General features: G+C 46.7%; 1 protein-coding gene across 3 annotated transcripts in view; it reads right to left on the bottom strand.

Moving 5' to 3' along the window:
- DENND2B (DENN domain containing 2B) overlaps positions 1-13,712 on the bottom strand; it is a 104,629-nt gene that overhangs the window by 36,101 nt on the left and 54,816 nt on the right. The window lies entirely within an intron of this gene.

Here is a 13,712-nt window from a genome sequence, read left to right as displayed (position 1 = left end):
CCAAACCGTTCCAGTTCAAAGACAGGAGGGCTTTGCCAACACTGCATGCTACCAAGGTCTACCTGACCCTAATGCCATGGCCCTCAAAGCGAGGCGGTCCAGCCTCGCAGGCTCCAGAGCACCATGCCACCCATGGAAAGCAGCCAGCTGCCCCTGAGCCAGGCTGCTGTCACCGCTTGATCATACACAGAAAACTGCAGCTCGGGTGAGTCAGGGATTGGCCAACAATTCCCTGTTGGGTCATAGCCTCTGGCTGCCCCCGATCAACAGGAAACCTCAACATGCTTAAGTTGTTTTTAAAAGGGCAAGTCAAACAAGAGCCATCCCACGTGTACATGGGCATAGATGAGAGAAATTCGGTGCCCAGCCAAGCCGATGACCAAAGAGACTGCTCAGCGAGGAGATGTGAAAAGAGTAAGCCTCAGTTCTCCCTAGGGTAGGTAGTGGTAGGGCAACATGCCAAGCCTGAGCCTGGGGAGAGCCCGACCTACTCACAATGGAGAAAGGTCCCTCGTTTATTTCACAGAACCATGGATGCAAAAAGTCATCAGTCCCGCCTTGTAAGCCAACAAGCGTCTGGGCTGCACAAAGGACTCTGTGTTTCAGTTATTCTCAATTGGAGGCGGGAGAAGACGCCTCTGATAGAGGACAATCTTGTCATGTGTTTATTCACTCAATAAATACTTAGTGAGCACCTGCGATGTGCCAGGCCCTAGGTGCTAGATAAAAGAATAAACCAGAGACAAAAAGTCTCATCCTCATGCAGCTTGAATTCTAACCAGAGATGGCCAGTACCTAACGAGACTCAGAATCTCTTAGGAAACCTTTTCAAAACACATGTGCCTCATCTCTCCAGACACTCTGATATATGCTCCCCTAGGGATGTGCCTCCTCAACTCTCAAGGTGAGAATTCACCAGCCATGAAGCCACTGCCCCATACCGGGGCCGGGAGGGCGGGGCACACATCTCCAACAGGCAGGCAGAAAAAAGCTGAGGACCTCTGGTCCATTAGATTCCAGCATGCTTTCCATGTTTTCAGAAAGGATGAGTCTATAACTTCCCTCAGTAGTTCGAACATGGAGAAGTCCCCACAAGTTAAGAAATTCTCTCACTACCGAGTCTGCTTTAACTGAGGTTTAGTTTTTCTCCTCTGGTGAAGGATAAAATAAAGAAGAGACTGGTCCTTTCCTTTAAAGCTCCTGGTCTTCAGAGCTTTGCTGATCTGGGGCCCAGAACTACAAGTGCTCCTCGCCCAGTCCCCCGACACAGGCCAGGCCCAATGTGCTCCAGCAACTCGGGGAGAAAAGGAGGCCTTCCCATGCTGCCCTGGAGCCCAGGCACCCCTGGGTTCATCACAGAGAGGGCAGCGTGCACTCACTCCAAGGTCACAGATAAGGCCCTCCCCTCATGGGGCTCCAATGCTCCCAAGGGTTAAAACTCATTGCATCTCACCATATGTTTCTGATTCTACCTCTTATTAACGACACAACCATGGGCAAAGCCATGTACTCCCTTTAAGCTGCCAGTTTCAATTCCTCAAAATTATTCGAACTACATCACAAGTTTGTCGTAATGGGCACATGAGACTATGGATGTGAAATGATGTCATACACTGTAACTCATTATGACTATAAATAATCATCAGTAAGCTTTTCAGTTGTTCTCAATAGAGGATAAGAACACCATGGCCATAGGGTTTAAGTTCCAGCATAACTACTAACAAGTTACATGATTTTGAGCAAATAACTCCTTAAGCCTCAATTTCCTTATCTGTAAAACAGAGGTTAAAAGGAACACATACCTCAGAGGGCTGTTGGAAGGAATACAGACAATACACATCAAGTGCTGAGCTCAGTGGCTAACACACAGTACTCAGTCTTAGCTCAATGATTACTAGTATCAATAAGCAGCTGATAATTCAGCATAATTACTCGGCAAACTTTTAAAAGCAGTTTTCCTCTATTCTTGGATTCTAAACATTGGGGTGGGAGGGGAAAAGAGTAAACTAAATAAGGCCATAACGTCTTTGCAGCTCACGTTATCAAGGCAGAGTCTATTCTTCTGCCTCTTGAATCTAGGTTGACCTTGTGATTTGCTTTGACCAATAGAATATGGTGAAAAATAAGTTGCCTGGGTTCCAAAACTTGAAACCTCAAGAAGCCCTGCAGTTTTTACCTTCACACACTTGGAATGCTGCCCTGAGACTGTCACATAAAAATGCCAGTCCAGTCTTTTAGAGCATGAGAGGCGCTGCGCAGCATAACAGAGGCACCTCAGCCGACAGCCAGCCACCACGTGAGCCTGACACATGAGTGAGGTCATCTTGGACCCAACTGAACCCAGCTACATGAGTGGGCCCAGGGGAAACCAGAAGAGGAACTGCCCAGTGAACACAAAGAAATGTGAAAAATAATAGATTCTTCTAAGCCATTAAGTCTTAGGGTGGTTTGCTACACTGCAATAGTAAAACGATGCAGGTGGGGAAGGCAGAGCTTGCATGTAACTGGCCCGCCCCATCCAACCGAAGGCCACTGCCCTGGGCCTTCCATCCCCATGCCTCTCTCCTCTGCTTCCCTGCAGACCAGCTGCCAAAGTCTGGAGGTCTGGACTGTATCTCTCTTCTTCTCTCTCTCTCTACTCAAGGCTCTGGCCCTCTTTTGGGAGTCTCCCCTGCACACTGCCTGGAAACGAAGCTAGTTCTGCAATCCCAAGAATTAGCTTCCAATGGTGCTTGCTCCCAGGTTGAAGGAGGGGCCAGGAGACTCTGTTACCTAGAGCACAGGGAGGCTTAAGGAGGAACACACTGGGGGCTAGCAGTCAGGATGCTTGTGTCCTTGTGACAATGAGTTTACACAACAAGTGGCATCTCCTTGGCATAAATGGGAAAGCGTGCTCCTCTTGGACTTCAGTTTCACTCTCTAGTTGTTTCCCAGTTCCTCAAACTGAGGTTGGAAGTGAAAGAAAGATAATCCTCCCCCTGTTGCACAAGGGAAAACTATGGCCAAGAGTGTCAGTGCCTGGACCCAGGCTGCATTAGGAAGCCAAGCACCTGGACAAAGCCTTCTTTGGGGGCTGGTCTCCCATCTGCCACTGTGAGTCTCCAGCTTCACTTCTTCAGGGTTCCTGGGACAGCTCCTGGCCAACCTTCCCTGAACCCTGAACAAAGGAACAAAGGAAGCCACATACCCCGCCGGCCACACTGTGATAGCTGTACTAGGCTTGAGACACACCTTGGCTCTTCAGCCATTCAACCTGGTATATAGTTGGTATTTATTGAGCACCAACTCTATACCAGGTACTATTTCAGGCATTAAGGATCAGCAGATTAAAAATAGACAAAGTCTCTCTCTACAGGTTACATTCTGGTGGAGGGAGACAGTACGGCTTTATCTGTTTTGAGTAAACAGACAAGAAAAACCCTGTGAGGTGGTTATGGGGCAGGTGCAGCGGAATAGAGCAGGGTAAAGGGATAGAGCTTAACAGTGAGGGAGATCAGGGAAGGCCCCTCTGCCAAGGACCATGTGAACATAACCCTAAGGAAGTCAGCAGTGTGTGTACCCAGGGGAGGAACGTTCCAGGCAAAAGGAGCAGCAGGGCAAAGGCTTGATGCCACTGCATACAGTCAGGGGCAGCAAAGGGGCCGGTGCAGCGAGAGCGGAGGGAGAAGAGGAGGAGTGGGCTGGAGCTTAGTCAGAGGCACCGGAGAATCTATGGACCGACAGTAAGACTTGGGCTTTTAGTCTGAGAGAGAAAGGAAGCTCTTGAAGGAGCGTGAGCAGAACGACATGCTCCGACTCGGCAGCAGAGAGTGAAGTGCAGGGATGCAGGGGCGGCCGCAGGGAGATTACTAAAGGCCACTGTAACAGTCCAGACGAGAGGTTGTGATGGCTTGGGTTAGAACGGCAACGGCATAGATGGATCTGTTTTGAGGACTGTGCCAATCAGCTCTGCTGACGGAGTGGAGGAGAGGTATGAGAGACAAAGAGAAGTCAAGGATGAATCACAGCTTTTGGCCCGAGCACCTAGTAGAAAGGAGTCAGGGTTACACATTTCCGTTTGGGATCCATCAGTAGTATGTAGATATTATCTAAAACTCTATGACTAGATGAGATCATCTTGGGAGCAAGTGTACCTAGAGAAGTCCAAGGGCTGCACCCTGGGGCATTTCAGTGTTTCGAGGTCAGGCAGAGGAGGAAGAACTAGTAAAGCAGACTGGCTGAGAAGAGCACGCAGTGAGGGAGGGAGGAAGCCATGGGGAGGGATAGCCTGAGACCTTCAAGAACTAGGGAGTGATTAACTAAGTCAAATCTGCCAACAACTGAGTAAGGGAAAGACTACAGAATGAGCATCAGATTTAGCCACATGGAGGCAGGGTGAAAAGAGATTCTGGTGGAGAAGTAGGAAGGGAAGCCTGACTGGAAGGAATTCAAGAACATGGAAGAGTAGAAGTGGAGACAAAGAGCTCAGACAATTCTTTCAGAGGGGAGCAAGGACATGAGGTGGTAGTCAGAGGGGAACGGGGGTAACAGCATTCTGCTGCGCAGAGACAGCACAGCATGCTTCAATGATGGCTGGAACGACCCAGCAGAGAGGGAAAAGCTGTTAACGCAGGACAAGAGGACAAGTGCAGGAGGGAGCAGTGAGCCGGCAGTGAGGGGGCTGGGGAACCAGTGCCCCCCCCGACAAGGGCTGGCCCGAGACTGAAGAAGCCCATCTGCTCTCATTCCCATGCACCAAGGCGAGTGTCTTCTCACACAATCTCATCCCCATGCGGCTTTATTCTTCCTTCATCCCTGGCCCTGACTGCTGCATGGATTTCCAACTCATTCCACAGAGGGAAGAAAAGGCCCAGATTTGTTCTTCGTATACTCCGCCTTCAAGCATCTGGATCCAGCTTCCTCCTCAAACTCAATGATCCACGTGATGATTAAGTCCTATCAGTTCTAAATCCTTCACGTCTCTCAGATCTGTCCCTCTCCTCGCCATCCCCACTGATACTGCTGCTGGCTTGACTCAGATGTTATCTTTCACCGAGACTATTACAATAATCTCTTAATTTCTCTCTCTGCCTTGGATCTTAACCCAGTTCCAGCCCATCCCCTTGTCTTCTGACATCTTTCTAAAATACAAAACTCATCATGTTTCAAACTCTCCACTGTCTACAGAATGAAATGCAAATTCACTGGCAGGGACCACAGGCCCCTCATGATCTGGTTTCCTATTTTTCCTTCATCATCTCATACTGTCTTTTCTTCTAAACAAACCCACTTCACACTCTTAGTCACATCAGACTCCTTGCTCTTACAACTCTAGGCCTTCACACATTCTGTTTCCTTTGCCTGGAGTACTGGCTTGTCCATTTAGATATCTCTGTAGCTCCTTTATGGAATTTCTCTTGACTCCACCTGCTTAGCTCAGGTAGAGATGTCTAATTTTTGATGCCCGGAAAAATGTCTATTATGGTACTTGTAACACTTTACTGGACTATAGTATTTCCTCACCTTCCTCCTTTACTAGACTACCAATGAACCTACTTAAAGGTGGTGACATTGTCTTGTTCATCTTAATATCCCCCACTCTTTGCACGGCACCTAGAATTTAGTAAGAATTAATGTATTTGTGCTAAATGACTAAATAAATGAATAGAAAATAAATGATCAGAACCTGGGCCTCCTTATGCCTACCCAGGGTATTGTTTCCAGACCACCCCGCCTCCCTCTTTGTGCCATGTGACAGGAAGAACAACACAGAAAGGCACACAAAGCACTTAGTGCCACCCAGCATGGCTGTCAGTCCCCAAAACCCTCCCCCATAAGGCAAAATTCGTACCCTAGACTAAGAGTCTAGAGACCTCTAGAGTTCTGCTCTGGTCCTGGTTCCATCACTTCCTGGGTGTGCTCCTGAGCAAGTCACCTAAATTCTGAGCCTCAGGTTCTCCATCTACAAGACAGAGTGAAAACTTGCTCTGAGTACCCTCACCTTAGTATACTAGCTGTGTATAAGATGATGTAAATTTTAAAAGTGTCTGAACATCATTAATAATTCCATGAAGACAGAAGAAATATAAAAGAAAAGTAAATACAAACAGCTAAAAGACACTTAAGACTCTGCTCTTTTCACCTCCTTCTCCTTATTCTAAAATCTCAGCGCTTAGCCCTGGGGAATCACACACTGTGAAACTGGTGCCACTGCCTCGTCTACAGGCAGCCAGCTCTGCTGCTCCATACAGGTACAGATGCCAACGCTGCAGCTGTGACGGGCCAAAACTGAGGTTTACAGGAGAGGGGGCTTAGATGAAAGATCCAAGGAGAAAGAGAGAAGGAAAGGGGGGAGAAGGCAAAGGAAATTTAACAGAGGCGCATAAACACACACACACACACACACACACACACACACACATGCACGCACACGCAGATAATTATGCATTTAGGATAGGACAGAGAGGGCATGAATTAAGGTATGAAAAGAGAAACAAACTTAAACAGAAAGCAGTGTGTGTGTGTGTGTGTGTGTGTGTGTGTGTGTGTGTGTATGCATAGACAGAAAGAAAGAATTAAAAGTACAAAATACATGTCCTTCCCTCTGATATTATTTCACAAGAATATGGCCCAACCCTCGGTCATTAGTGACCTGGGCCGTTCTCAGTAACATAGCAGGAAGCATTCATGCCAAGGGGTGCCCCATGTATTGTCAAGTTCACCCAGGGACTTTTTTGGAGGGAAGGCTATCTTCAGTTCTTGATGACAAGACACTTCTGAACTCAGCATGTTCTGGCCACAGAGCTTCTGAAAGTATCAGTATTGGGAGAAGACCAAGTTGGGGTAATTGGGGCAGATTCCTGGGAGTCCAGGAAATAGCCACAGAGACACTAAGATGAGCTGTGGGTGCCATGAAGTGAGCCTGTCTGCAGGTTAAGGTTACACAGGGTCCAGCTTCCAATATGTCTAGTCCCTACCAAGCAGGTGTCTTGCCCACTCTCAAAGGAAGCTGCGTAGGAGGTGGCCATCCACCATTCCAGGGATGATCAACTAAGGTGGGCCCTGTCAGCTCAGTGGGCATCAGCATCCTCCCATCACTAAGTGACCGCCCCAACTCTGGAGGTGGCATTCTCACTGCACTCCCCCAAGGCCATATTCTGAGGCTCAGAGGAGGAAAGGGAGGAAAGATGCTGAGTCCTATCAGCAAGTCCAGAAGTTTGTTCCCCAAGCCAGAGCAGGGGCTCAGCTCAGAAGCTGACATCCCACTCTGGGACAGTCCTGATAAAAATTAAAAAAAAAAAAGTGACACTCACAACTTGACCGTCCTGTTTCCAAAGCAGCCTCATCTCAAATGGCTGGAAGCCCACAACAGGGTCCAGGACAGCCTCATCCTCCAAGTGGGGCTACACCTGGGCCACTACCTACAGAGACTCCTGAAGCCACTCACAGCTTGTCAGAGTAAGTAGAATGGTAGCTAGGGTCAGAGCAGAAACTGAGTCATCTTTTTGCCTCCAGAAAGCACATCTAAGATTCTACCAAAGCCATTCCTGCCTGCCCCCCAGATGATTTCTAGGGAAACACAAAAAGGACTGCTGAGCTCCTCTCTGGGAGGGAATCCCAAGCCCTCTAGGATGCTGCAGCAATGAATATAGAGTATTTATAAGAAAAGAAGCCCTCTCTGAGGCAGGTAAAAATGATGCCTTACAGGAACATCCCCAGTGCCCTAGTCCAGTAAAAATGGGACTGCTGTTCAAGCAGAACCAGGCACTATGCAAAGCCAAGAGGGAGAGAAATGTAATTCCAGGAAACCATGCTAAAGACATTTATATGGTTTTTAAACATGGTCTCCAAATTCTCTGACATGCCTGTTGTCAAAATGATCTTTTCTCTTGAATATGGGCTCTGTGACTGCTTAACCAATAGAACATGGTAGAAATCAATCTGTGCCACTTTTTAGGCCCAGGCCTCAAGAAACCAGCAGCTCTTACTTCCTATCCCCCATGCTGTGAGGACGCCGAGGCCCTGTGGAGAGGGCACATAGGTGTCCTGACTGAGGTCCCAGCAACAGCCAGCATGGACCCCCAGACATGTGAAGTAAGACCCCTCCAGGAGACACCGGCCCCTAGCCACTGAGTCCCCCTAAGCTTTGAGGTCTTTCCAGCTGAGTCCTCAGACATTGTAAGCAGGGACCAGCCATCCCTGCAGTCTCTACGGAGTCTGTGAGCATAATAAAATGATTGTTTTACACTATAAATTTTGAGAGGAGAGAGGGTATCGCTCAGTGGCAGAGCATGCACGAGGTCCTGGGTTCAATCCCCAGTACCTCCACTAAAAATAAATAAATGAATAAATAAATACATAAACTTAATTACATACCCCCACCAAAAAAAAAAAAACTTAAAAAAAAAAAGACTACACTATAAATTTTGGGGTAGTTATGTGGCAGTAGATAAATGGCACCAATTTCAGTACCTAAAAGTCGGGTGCTGTTGAAACACTGAGTTTGGGACCGAGTGATGCCTGTTGCGGGGATGGGGGCTTCAGGGAAAATAAGGAAAATGTTATTAGAAGTTAGAGGAAAGGGTACCCTCATAATGTTGAAAAGTTTGGTAACTCTGTCACCTGTGGTAACACGGGAAATAGGAAATATACCTAATATATTAGATGAACCAGCCAAAGACATTTCCGGGCAGAGTGCTGAAGGGGCCAACTGATGACTTCTAGGGGCTCTAGTAAAAGAGAAAAGAGGTGAGCCAGAAAGGAAACTGTTCAGTTTTGTAACAAAATTTAAAGGAAATATAAATGAGAAAGGGTTTTGTGTGTTAGAAAATAAAACCTGTTTTATTCTCTGTCTCTCTAGACAAGAAAAAAAATTCTCAAATTAAGAAATGGCTTCCAGATTGTGATAAAGGTTACACAGTGTGTGTGTGAACTTATCAAACTGTATACCTTAAACTGCAAGTTTATTGTACTTTAATTATCCCTCATAAATCTTTTTTAAAAAATCTAGAGTGGGACTGAAAGATCCTTTTTCAAGATCTAAAAAAAAGATTTAAATTGTTGCCTCATAGAATCTTACAGACAGACAGGCAAAGGTTTTCTAAGATTCTTAAGGGTGAGCCTTGCAGATCCTCTGTAAATAATAAGACTTCTATAACTCTTAAGAACCATTGTCCCGTAGCAATCTCACAGGGAAAAATCACCCGGAAGTGATCTGTACATGTGCCTTTTGCCTACTGAGCAGTGGATTATAAAGTGATTCATAAGAAGCCCACAAAGTTTCTAAAGGAAGTATATTAGCTGGACTGAAAAGAACAGATAGTATAAAATGAAAGGAAGACTTTGGACCCTTGAAATATTATGGGCATGAAGCAGATGGAGAAAACTACTCACCTGCAAGAATGGGCTACTTTTTATGAAAAAGGAAGAATGACTTAGAGGGTAGAACCAAAAGCCCTGGAGCTACAGACAAGAAAAATGACTCTCAAGCAGTAGGACCAAGACCTACTCAAGGAATTGGCAACATGTGTCTCAATGAATATATGCAGTTATGGGCCAGTAACTGCTGAGTGGCCTCCAGTTTTCCCCTTTTTGAAAAGTATCTTCAGTGGTTACCCTAAGCCTGTATTACCAGTGTATTTTGGGTGGCATATATATAGTCTTGTTAGTTTATAGGTCTTCAGATCAAGAGGAATAGTACTCAAAGAAATACACACAATGAAAGGGACTGTACCCAAACATTCTCATCTTTAGCTGGACCTGATTTAAATGATGAGATCTTATACTTCAAGCTGATGCTATTAATGGGATAAGGCTTGGGATCTTAGAGGAGAGACTTAGTGTATTTTGCATGTGGGAAGGATGTGAATTTTTGTGACCAGAGAGCAGACCAGGGGCAGCTGGTATTTTCCAAAGACAGTGACCACAACATATCCCATCTCACATGCCCATCTCACAATGTGATACTGATATTTCTCTCATCAAGTGGAACTGTTTTCTCTCCCCTTGTGTGATGCTATGATTTATAGTAAGAAACACATATTTGGTCTTCTTCCCCACTTCTGGCACATAGCTCCTAATAAAACCCTTAAAATTTCCCTAAGTGATGACAACAATCAAGGTGTCTTTTGTTATGTTAATGAAGCGACTTTGGGACCGCACCTAAGGTTGGGGGCTGGCTGCCAGAAGAACCAGCCTTGTGATTAGAGGATTTGCAGCTTTCAGTCCCTCCACCTCCCACCTCTGAGGAGGGAAGAGGGGGGTCAGAGGTTGATTCAATCACCAATGGCCAATGTGTTAATCAATAACACCTATGTATATGAAGCCACCATAAAAGCCCAAAAGGGCAGGGTTCAGAGAGCTTCCAGGCTGGTGAACCAGGATGCTTCACCTGCCAACATGCCAGGCCCAAGCTCCATGGGGACAAAAGCTCCTTTGTTAGAGACCTCACCCTTTGTATCTCTTCACCTGGCTGTTGATCTGTATCCTTTAAGACCCTTGGTAATAACCTGGTAATCTAGTGAGTAAACAGGTTCCCTGAGTTCAAGCCACTCCTACTGATGCCACAAGGTATAGAGATAAGCTTTCCCTACTGAGCCCTACCCAGACTGCAATTTGTGAGCCAAAATAAATGGCCGTTAATGTTTAAAGCCACTAAGTTTAGGGTCATTTGTTATGCAGCAGTAAATAATCAGATAATACTGATGATACACAGTTAGATTCTAGAAAGCATCCCAGGTGACTGGAGGCCCCTAAGGCCACAGGTCCGTCTGGTGTGCTGTGGCCAGGACAGGCTCTGCAACAGCATCTTCTACCCATAACCCCTACTCTCCGGAGATTTTCTTCTCTGCAAGCCCCTACCCTCTTCCTGAAGTCTATGGCAAAGGCTCCAACTCTCTACTCATTTTGTCAGGGGGGCCTCGAAACCTCTTCGGATTTCACCATATCATAAACCAAGGCCTCCCTTTGCACAGAAACCTGCAAATGTGAGTTGAAATTATGGTTCCACTGTCAACCACCTGCATGGACTTTAGCTTGTTCATACATAACATCAAGTAATTGAGCCAAATGCATCCCAAGACCCCCTCCACCTCTCATACTCCAAAATAGTATGTGCAGTCTTCTATTGTCCCAGGCTTGGAGGAAACAGAAGTCAGTCAGTCCTTGACCCGAAGAAGTCTACACTTTTATAGACACTCAAGTTTCCCATACATCCATCCGTCCAGAAGTAAGGCTCCCAGAACACAATTGTGACAGCCTGCATTTATTTCCAAGTCACAATGACCCAAATGCTGGAGTTTCATAGTGAAGAACCTGCTGAGTAAATCAGCAGGCACAAATCTTCTGAGACAGCCCCCAGTGCCTGCCAAGCCTTACAGCACAAGTGAAATCTCCTGAGAGCAACAAGTGGCAAAGTTCACCCCATCTAGGTAGCTGAAGTAGCTCCGAATATAACACTATCTTGTTTACAAGTCACCAAGCTGCTTTGAGTCCCACCCAGGTCAACACTAATATCATAAAGCCTGACCTCTGGAATTCAGAGGAACTCTGAGAATCTCATCTCCCACACCCCAAAATGGATGCAGCCAAATCTTATGCGCTGGAGTGGGAGCAGCCTGTGGGGAGGTGAAGCTGCTAAGAGTGAAGCACTGTTCCCCTTTGGCCTCACCAACAAGGAGAAAGGGAAACCTGCTCCAGAAGACCAAAATACAGCAAAAAGCAAAGCTCTGGGGGGCAAATGAATGGTTTAGGTTTCCTCCTCCTACATATCCTGCCAAATCAAGACTGGGCTGTAAAGGAAAAGAAAGAGAATAAATTAGCAAAACACCCATAAAAACCTAATAATGGAATGGAATCCAGGATACTTAACCCAAACTGGCTTAATGGTGGCACAGGTGAAGTCTTATTCAAATTAAGGATACAGTCTTGCAAATACATATCCTAGCAGTTCCACAGGGTCCCACGTGCCTTTCCCCACCAGTTTTTCATACCCCAGAGTCCCCCGCCCCTAAAGCTAGATGCAAATGCCTCTCAGTATCACTGAGCTCCTCTGCCTCCATGTGGATGTTGTGAAGGTCCCCAGAGCAGCAAGAGCGTGAAATGCCCAGCTTCCCAAGGCCCTAGCACTCCTGCACTCCCCAAAGTTCTGGTCACACTTGGGAATCTTTTGACACTGGGACTCCTGGGCTGGCAGTGATCAGGGCTCCAAGTCACAGCCAAACATCTATTGAAAGGTCAGACTAAGAAATCTGGGTACCAAGGTCATCAATCCAAACTTAAAAAAAGAGAATGGATCATCCCTCTTTATCCCCCACTGTCCACCACAGAGTCCAGCACCTAAGAGGAGAGCCCTCAGAGTTCACTGACGACTTCCTAAATGAATTGGTGACTTACTGCCCTACTCAGCCCAGAGAACACCGCCTAGATGTGGCTGGGGGGTGAAGGCAGCCAGAAACCACCAGATGACACTTTTGAAATAGCAATTACAGTCCAGCTGTGGCCTTTGAGAGAAGGATGAAGCTAGCCACAGAGGCCTATGACTCCATGCCCAAAGCCCAGAAAAATAGGGAGGAAGGGAGGCAAGCGGAAATGTGGCAGGAAGGAAGGGGAGACTCAGAGGGAAAAGGGCTTTTTTAGGCACATCAGAGGTTCAGATATTTACAAATACCATGCGTCATGTTATGATGGCAAGCACGCTGGGAAGCTAAAGAAGAGCAAATTGTAAAGATGTTTAAAACATGTAGCTATGTACTGCAAATAGAAACTGCCGTGCCTGTCAGCAGTTCTGATCCTGCTTTGTGACTTCATGTAAACACAGCACCCCCATCCCACCCCACACGCAGTGGAAATCAGAAAAAAAAAAAAGAATGCCTGAAGGAGTTGAGAGCTCCTGGGTACGGTAATTTCTAATTCAGGTTCTAAATATACTATTTCCTTTAATTTAAGAATAATATGATACAATCATATATAATGTTTATTTTACCCCTACAGTCTCACATTAAAAAATGGGAACCTTAATTCCCAGTCTCCATCTGCCAACATAGTCACAGTCAGACCGCAGAGTAAGAAATGCCAGCAGACTGAGGAGAGCCCAGCAAAGCGGTTCCTCAGAAGCAGACAATGGAAGACAAAGACTGAGATCTAGACCTGTTTCTGCCTCGGCCACTAACGTGCGCTGGGCGAGTTCTATTTTTCTATTTGCTTTACCCAGGAAGCTGGTCCCGGCCGTTCTTAGCCTCATCCAGTTTAGAGAAGCAAGTACACAAGCACCTCTAGTCCAGTTTACAGGGAATGTGTGGGCAGGGGACGTTCTTACTGCTCTTGCTGCCAGAGAGTGGACATTCAATTTGTCTAAGTCCCAAGCTCTTACTTAGTTAACAAGCCAGAACTGAACAACTTTTGTTTAGTTGGCACAGTCCATCCTGACCATTTCCACTGGGACCAAACTCTGCACGTGTGGTATACAGAATTCTTCCTGCCTCGTTCATGTCAGTCACTCCCCAGGGTATCCATCCTGTGCCCCAATCTACCGGCCATATCCAGACTCCAGGTCTAAACAGACCAAACAGCTACGACTGCAGCTGGCCAGCCCTGAGTGTGCCACACTCCGCTGGACTCCACCTGGCAGTGCACAGCCGAGACATCCAGGAAGGAACCAGCCTGGTCCCAGTCTCAGATGAGCATCCTTCTCACAGCTATCCATTCTGGTGGCTGAGGTTCCAAAAGCCACATCT

The sequence above is a fragment of the Camelus dromedarius genome, chromosome 12 (assembly GCF_036321535.1).
Source record: "Camelus dromedarius isolate mCamDro1 chromosome 12, mCamDro1.pat, whole genome shotgun sequence".
In the NCBI taxonomy this organism is placed as follows: domain Eukaryota; kingdom Metazoa; phylum Chordata; class Mammalia; order Artiodactyla; family Camelidae; genus Camelus; species Camelus dromedarius.
Note: the sequence above shows the minus strand (reverse complement) of the source record. Positions and strands in the feature narration are given on the sequence as shown.